At 34.7% G+C, this 7,843-nt stretch overlaps 1 long non-coding RNA gene across 11 annotated transcripts; it reads right to left on the bottom strand.

The window, feature by feature from the left end:
• Positions 1-2,760: 2,760 nt before the first annotated feature.
• On the bottom strand, positions 2,761-7,843 carry LOC110911112. 11 transcript variants are annotated; one of them, XR_004880494.1, is made up of 12 exons: positions 7,288-7,835; positions 7,135-7,214; positions 6,919-7,046; positions 6,548-6,710; positions 6,318-6,457; positions 6,153-6,233; positions 5,547-5,650; positions 5,332-5,429; positions 4,837-4,989; positions 3,362-3,587; positions 3,141-3,257; positions 2,761-3,051 (listed from the first exon to the last, which is right to left on the bottom strand). It is a non-coding gene; the product is annotated as an uncharacterized LOC110911112 (long non-coding RNA). The 11 variants fall into 11 exon arrangements; XR_002576803.2 differs by having other exon boundaries at positions 5,332-5,650; positions 7,288-7,836; XR_004880488.1 differs by lacking the exon at positions 6,153-6,233 and having other exon boundaries at positions 5,332-5,436; positions 5,547-6,152.

Raw genomic sequence — 7,843 nt, 5'->3', positions numbered from 1 at the left:
CTTATTTACATTTTCACGTTAAGTCAGGTAATGTGTTACTCAAATGAGGGCATAATGATCATTTTGGGCGTTGATTTTACAGAATTTAGAGTGTTTTTGTTGGTGGATGAGCGTAGATTGTTGAGATCAACCACTGTGATTTGGAGTTTTAAGCGATGGTGATGGCGGTAGTTGATGGTATATTGAGAGAGAGAGAGATGATGAAGGTCGTAGTCGGTGATTACGCTTTTCCGGCAGTTGGTGGTTTTGCGAAAGAAAAAGAACAGTAATGAGAGTTTATTTTGTTGTTATATGTGTCTATACATATTTTAAATTCTGTTTGTTTTTTTATTTAGCGAAAATGACCAGTTTGCCCTTATGTGAGTGGCACATGACCTGACTTAACGTTAAATGTCATGAGTTACAGCTAGGGGTGCAAACGAGCCGAGCGGCTCGCGAGTCACTCGAGATCAGCTCGCGAAAAACCTCGAAACGAGCCGAGCCTTATCGAGCTCGAGTTTGCGCTTAAAATAAAGCTCATTTATTTATTGAGCCCGAGCTCGAGTGTGGCATGTGAAGCAATGTAATACTACTTTTATTAATATTTAATAACATTTACCCCTTATTTAAAGTTGTCTAATAAATGAGCCGAGCTGAGCTTATTTAAACTTGTTTACGAGTCCGAGCTTCACTTATCGAGTTCGTGAGCCAAACATGTCTATTACTTATATTATTTTTATTTAATCTTTTAATTAATAGATATAAATGAGCCGAGCTCGAGCTTAAGCCTGGTCGAGCTCGGGCTCAGCTCGGCCCTTTTGTACCCCTAGTTATAGCAAAAGGACACTGCATGTAAAGAATCTGAAACATAAAGGATATCGGTTGTAATTTTGTTAGTTAAAGAACAAAGCCTGAAATTTGGTTGAAACTTAAAGAACGTAAAATGCAATTTACTCTAGGTATTAAGTAAAAATGACTATTAGGAGTGGCATGTGTTAAGAGTTAATCGAAAAAGTTAACTGAGTCAGGACAAAATTACACCGTCTGATGAGAAATAATAACATAAAAGACATTCGGTGTAATTTCATTAGTTAAAGGAAAGAGCCTGCAATTTGGCTCAAATTTAAAGGACGTAAATTGTAATTTATTCTTTTGTTAACATATATATTAGATGACAAAACGTAATACTAATGTTTAACAAAACGCATTTCATAACGTGTAATAATGTTTAATAAACCACATTTCATAACGTGTAATAATGTTTAATTAACCGCATTTCATAACGTGTCATATAATATTGCAATGCATTTCGTTAGATTATGCTGCACTACTTAGTACTTACATTACATTGTATAAATAATATGACCATTAAATCTTGCGAGTCTAAGCAATCCTGATGTATGTTGCTCCGACACACACTATTATTAAATGAACTCCACATTAGGCTTGAGCTTAGGCTCGAGCTTAAAGTACTATGTTTAATTCAAGCTAATCTCAAATAATCTACGAACGGCTAAGAAATTGACTATACGTCACCTATTTATACTAAAGCTCACGAAGTGCAAGAGATTTTAAACTTCAAATTGAAAAATTAATTTCTAATTTCTAAACTTGAAACTTCAAATAGAAAAATTAATTACTTTTACTTTTTGAAGGCCAGATGTTCAAAACAAATGCATCCTAATTAGGGTTGTTCATGAGCCGAGCCGAACCAAGCGGACCTTTGCTCGTGCTTGGCTCGTTTACAAATCGAACCGAGCGAAGCGGCTCATTTAAAATCGAGCCTCAAATCAAGCGAGCATTTTTCGAGCAGTAAATATTCCGAGCGAGCGTCAAACGAAGTTCGAGCGATTTGGACATTTGTGTCGCCCGATTTAAATTTGCCGAAAGAGATTGTGACAATGTTTGGTCTCAAGTTTTTATGTTTTTAAAAATATGCACATCTCATGGCATAATATTTTTCTTATGAATAACAATGTCATGGCCGGTGAGACGATGATCATATTGCACGAACAATTATGCTGAGAGCAGGAAACGGTCGACTCGGGGTAACGAAATGAAACATTGAGGCGATGAGCAGCTTGTCATTTATCGGTTTAGGGTTTTACTTTTAGATTTGATATTAATTTTTTTTATTGGAGTGGTTGGGCTAGTACGTATAGATATAGTTTTAAATTTGTATATAGTGGACCAAAATTTAATAGAGTTGTATATATAAAACTGTAAATTTAATTTATATTTAACTATATATGTATGTGTAATTTGTGTATATGTATAGGCGTGTTTGTGTATATATATGTATAATTTATATTTGTGTATATACATGTTTATATATGTAGGTAAAGAGTAAAATACAAATGCGCTTATCGTACGATACGTACGCGATCATCCCAGCCGTTCGATCAGGTGCAGATCTGGTGCGAATTCAATACACACTACAAAAAAAATGTCATCTAGTGGCATGCAAAAAGTGCCATAGAAAAACAAGAAAGTGCCACTAAAGAACCTTGTAAGAATGGGCGGCACACAAAAAAAATGCCACAAGAAGCGCTGACGCTAAAGCCTTTTAGTGGCACTTTTTCAATGTGCCGCACAAAGTTTTTAGGCTTTTAGTGGCACTTTTTTATCTGCCATTACAAACTTTTGAGCTTTTAGTGGCACATATTTTTTTTGCCACAAAATCACATCAAATTAAATGCCATTGATGTTTATCATATTAATTTTAATTAATTACAATTATCATTTATTTACATTAAAAAATAAAAACAAAACTGTAAAATGTAGAAATCATAAAATAATCACTTCAATTAAAAGTTCAATCAATCTTCCAAAGATTCCAAATGTCTAATAAGTGTCGATTTAAGTCTAGTGATCAAACATATAACCCAAATAAACTAACAAGTGTATGAATAAAAACTCAAAACTTCATTGTGTTCATGAATCTCTTTTATAATCTTCATGCGAGTTAAATAATCATCGTGTTAACGTTTTCTTAGTAGTCATACTTCCACTTCATAGTTTCCAGCACTTACTACTTATTGTCGCCACATCAGCCAACCGACTATACTCAACCTGAAATTTCACAATTCATGTTAAATTGATTAGATCTGATAACCATAGCTATCAAAGATGTAAGAGCAGTTAATAAAAGGCAAACTTACTTCTTTTGACATTACCATAATGTCCTCTCGATCTTCACGTTGATATCCTGTCAAACATATAACTAGTTACGTTGCACCTGGAATCCCATTCAAATATCTCACTGGTACGTACATTACCTGATAAAATACAAATGCACATACTTGGTTACAAACCAGTAACTCAGTCCGGTCCTGAATAGAGTCATTATGTAACCTAAAACCAATCGGATTTGTGTACTGACCGAGGTTGTATCCACAGGCGCTCCGACATCAAAACTGTGATCAACCCACAGACTAGAGACTAATATCTTCCCATCTTGTCTGGCAGCAACACATAGGGGATCATCCTACAAAAACAAAACACATATAATCCTCCATATATGTAATGCTTGTGGATTCCAATCTGTGTCAAAAATGATGACTGTATCCGCAACTTGAAGATTCACTCCAACACCTCCGGCGCGAATGCTAGGGATCACAAGGACATATGCTCAGGGTAATTACAAACATACAACCAGATGCCATAAATAAAAAAACATAAATCAATAACAAAAAATGAAATATGAGAATAAATTAAATAAAAAACATAAATTTAATAACAAAAAAATGAAATATGAGAAACAAATTAAAAGATTTATGATCATCACTCTATAGAATCTTCAACTAACAAAAAGGCCAATCACCTGAGCAGGAATATGAACAATGGTGATCCTGGATTGTTAAACTGATCAATTAAGGCCACACAGTCTCCACCAGATGTATATCTATCTAACACTGTACATTATGCTGAAATTTTTTTAGACGCTAAAATTGTATAAGTTTGCACTCATCCCAAAAGGCCAGCCGAAAAGTTGTTTATGTAAACAAACAATCTACCAGATGTTGAACTACTCTCACACATAGATTGGTTCATAACAAGTGTTTCGATATGCAAACATAGTGCTTGCAATACGTATTGCACACCCTTAAACAAAAAGTAAAGCATCTACTCTTCCAATGAATGCATGGGAACTATGTAAATGAAGCAATGAAAAACAAGATTCAGAATAGAGCCCTAGCCTAGCAAGGTAACTCTTTTCCCAGTTTTTCCTTCAAAACTAAATTTAAATTACGCATCAGCGGCTTCCCCTAGAGGAGGATGCTTATAAAGACTTAAAACTTTTATACAATGCGGATAAGAAACATTCTAAATTTCAAACCTATCTGATTATTATAAAAACAAATTGCAACATTTCTCTGATACTTAGAGATCTAATCTACAAATGCTATCAATATAACTAAACTCAGCCGCAAATAAAATCGACTTGCCGTCACCATGATCCGCCATCAACTCAAAGCCATAAAATTCATCCGTGCGCACTAATTCATAAAGCGTACAGCCACATACATACCAAACACGCCAAACGGATTCAAAAATCACCATTTGCTTAATGCAATCAACTCAAATAATTTATGAACAAAAACATCTTTAATTTCAATCTATAACGAGCAAACGTACTATCAAATGTAAATTTTTAACTTACATGACATCCATTCTAACAATCGATGCACAATTTCACATACGAACATAGGTACCTTACGCTATAATTAAAAAAAACATGATAATACTTTATTATTCTATAAACATTGAGCGTCTACAAACCCTAATTTGAAGACTAATTCAACAGCATGTGAGAACAGCAATTAAATTTATATAAAAAAACAAAATCGCACATACGTAGGGAGAGAAATTGATGACCGGAGAAGAATAATTCGGATCTACAACCAGGAGTCGGATCTGCGATCCTCGAAAGCGATAGCAAGGATGATGAGAATATGGAGAACGAGGGTTACGGTAACAGCCAAATAGTAGCAGACACATCATCAAACCCTAACGTAATATAAAAAAAAGTTATTATTAGCCAAATATAAAGAAACAAGTAAAATTAAGAAACAAAAAATAATAATCAAGTTTGTTGTCAACAAATATATTCTTGACAAACCCCTTACAACCTGTCCAACGATTTAAGAAAAATCCATAATACGTACAAAAAATAAGTGACCAAATAGAATAGTTAAGACGTCAAAACAGAGTTTGTTCGGTTAACTCAAAACCACACTTTCATACCTGGGAATTTCAAAACAATGGCATTCTATTTTTTAAAATTAACTAAACTGTACTGACTCAATAATTTACTCAATGCCAATAAAAAAAGTGTATCACAATACATACCTTTGTTTTTAAGATCTCAAGATATGTTGAATCTCTACACCCACACGTAGACTTCTTGAAATAAATAATTTTATACAACTTGTAGTCTTGTACATATCCTAAAAACTTGAATGAATTCAAAAGTTTCTATAACTATAACATAGCAACAAAGAAGAGAGCTTTAAGCTAACAATAAATATGATTAAATGACTTTATAAAATCGTGACATGTCAAACCTTAATTTGTTTGCTCATAAAGCACATATCCTGGCCATATGTAAAAACATGCTTAAACGACTCCATTGCAAAGCTTTAAGCAGCCATTTTGGAGATTTAGGGACCTTGATTAGGTAAAATCAAAATAAGTTTAGTAAACTACAAGAGATGTGTGAAAAAAACTTAAAAACAATCATCTATATTTTAAACACAACAAATGCAGTGAAATATAAAACACTAGTTTTGAAATTTCAATACTGTAGTTGCATCTATTACGATAGATTAAACAGGCCTAATTCTACAGAAGAACTAAAAAGCTTTATGCAGATAGGAGGAAACCCTTCAACGCCAGCTGGTCCACTCCGGGCTGGGCTTGGGCATGGCTTTGCCCCTTTGGCGTGGGTATTCAGCCTGGCGCGGGGGGGGGGGGGGGGGGGGGGTGGCAAACGTTACTTGGATGGCTTTGGTTGGCTACTTTAATTAAAAAATTTCACATGGCTGGCCACGCCACACCCCTTATTTTTCACCATAAGCTTGTGGATTCCACCCTCGCCACGTCGAGCAATGCCCCCAACCCAAGCTCCTCCACTCCTTGTAGTCTTACTTTGGCTAAAGAAAGAATAGCACCTGAAAGAATCCATAAATTTAGTCTGCAGTCATAAATTCGGCTTTCTTATCTTCAGCTTCTTCGAAACCAATACAATCAAGCTGCTAATATACAATTAAATAAAAAATATATCCACCAATCATAAAAGAGACAACTATACATATAGGAAATGACAAATTACCCACCAATCAGCAAAAAAGTTATATCGCGTCTTTTCATCTCCTCCATCTGGATCTTCGGTAGTATGTTTTGGCAATTACTTCTAGCAAATGGGCATCTCATATATTTCACAGTCAAGTTCACTTTTAGGGACAAAGGCAGCAACCTGTAGTGCATTAACAATCACTAGCAGAATATAAAAAGGTTTGGAAACACTTGCATACAAAAAATGATGTCATTTTTTTAGAGACGTCACCTAATAATCCTAAAAATAACTATTAGAGACACCATTTACACTCTCCACAACATCAGCTGGACCACTTCTGATAATACTATTAGAAGTTGGTGCAAACCGCCATGAACTTGTTACATTTATCTACGCTCTCTAACTCTACGGCTTTGAGCACAAATTGAGGAATCTGTTTTTTCACAATTCAATCAAAAACTCAACAAGCTTTATAGCAAACATAATAGCATAATATTTCACAGATACCAGCAAACAAAAACAATAAAAACTGATTCAGTTACTCACTGTAAACATACTCATATCCAAAATTAATATACAAATCTCTAATTGAAGCAAAAATCATGATAAAACTAGAGTTACAATCGAGGCATTGGACTAACCTTAGTGGCTTTACCATTACATCCTCACCGACCAAAATTAGGGCTTGATTCTCTTTAAGTGCTTTAAGAAACTCCTCTTTCTGCTGCGAATACGGTAAGTTTTCCTCTTCTCCAAAATAACGTCGATTCTACATGCTCACAATCCGAAGATAAAATTACCCAAACAAAATAGAGACATCAAAACAAAGCAAATAACATAATGAAGAACAAACTTACAAACCAATGAAAGAACGTGTACCAAATCGAACACAAAATTAGCGAATGGCCTTTGTATTCCTTTTCTTTTTGTTGAACACCTGATCGACCAACAAATCAAAAAAAATAATAATAATACTACCTAACACCATATAAAAATATTGAAGCGCAAACCAGATTGTTCAATTGCTTGCGAGCCAGTAGCGTGGGCCTGTGGTTGTGTGTGTGCCGATTGTCAAATGATTGCCTAGCCCAACGGCCACCATTAATTCTTTAACTGAATTGAAATTTGGTGAAGAATAGATTTAGGGCTCCAAATAGAATCAGGGTTTGGGGAAAAAACTTGAATTCAAATTCGTAATTGTAGTATGGCGGTGTTTGGGGTTCCTTATTTTGCCCCAACTTCTCACTTATTGAGTTCTGAGAAGTGAAAAGGAAACCCAAACACCTGTTGAGAAGAACTTTTATGATCAAAAGGAATTCCAAACACTCTCAAATAAGGACTTCTATGCCTTCAAATGGCTTTGAGAAGGAGAAATTGAGAAGTAAGAAATTGTTACTTCTCACTTATGACTTCTCAAAAGTTATAAGTCATAAGTTAAAAGGAATCCCAAACACCCCCTATATGTTCATCTGTAAACATCAAAAGAAAAACCTTGAATTGAAATCTGGATTGGTAGGAATATTTTGGGAGGGAATATTTTGGTAAAATTTGAAGGCGATACGAAAT

Source organism: Helianthus annuus, chromosome 15, assembly GCF_002127325.2.
Source record: "Helianthus annuus cultivar XRQ/B chromosome 15, HanXRQr2.0-SUNRISE, whole genome shotgun sequence".
Taxonomy (NCBI): Eukaryota; Viridiplantae; Streptophyta; class Magnoliopsida; order Asterales; family Asteraceae; genus Helianthus; species Helianthus annuus.
Note: the sequence above shows the minus strand (reverse complement) of the source record. Positions and strands in the feature narration are given on the sequence as shown.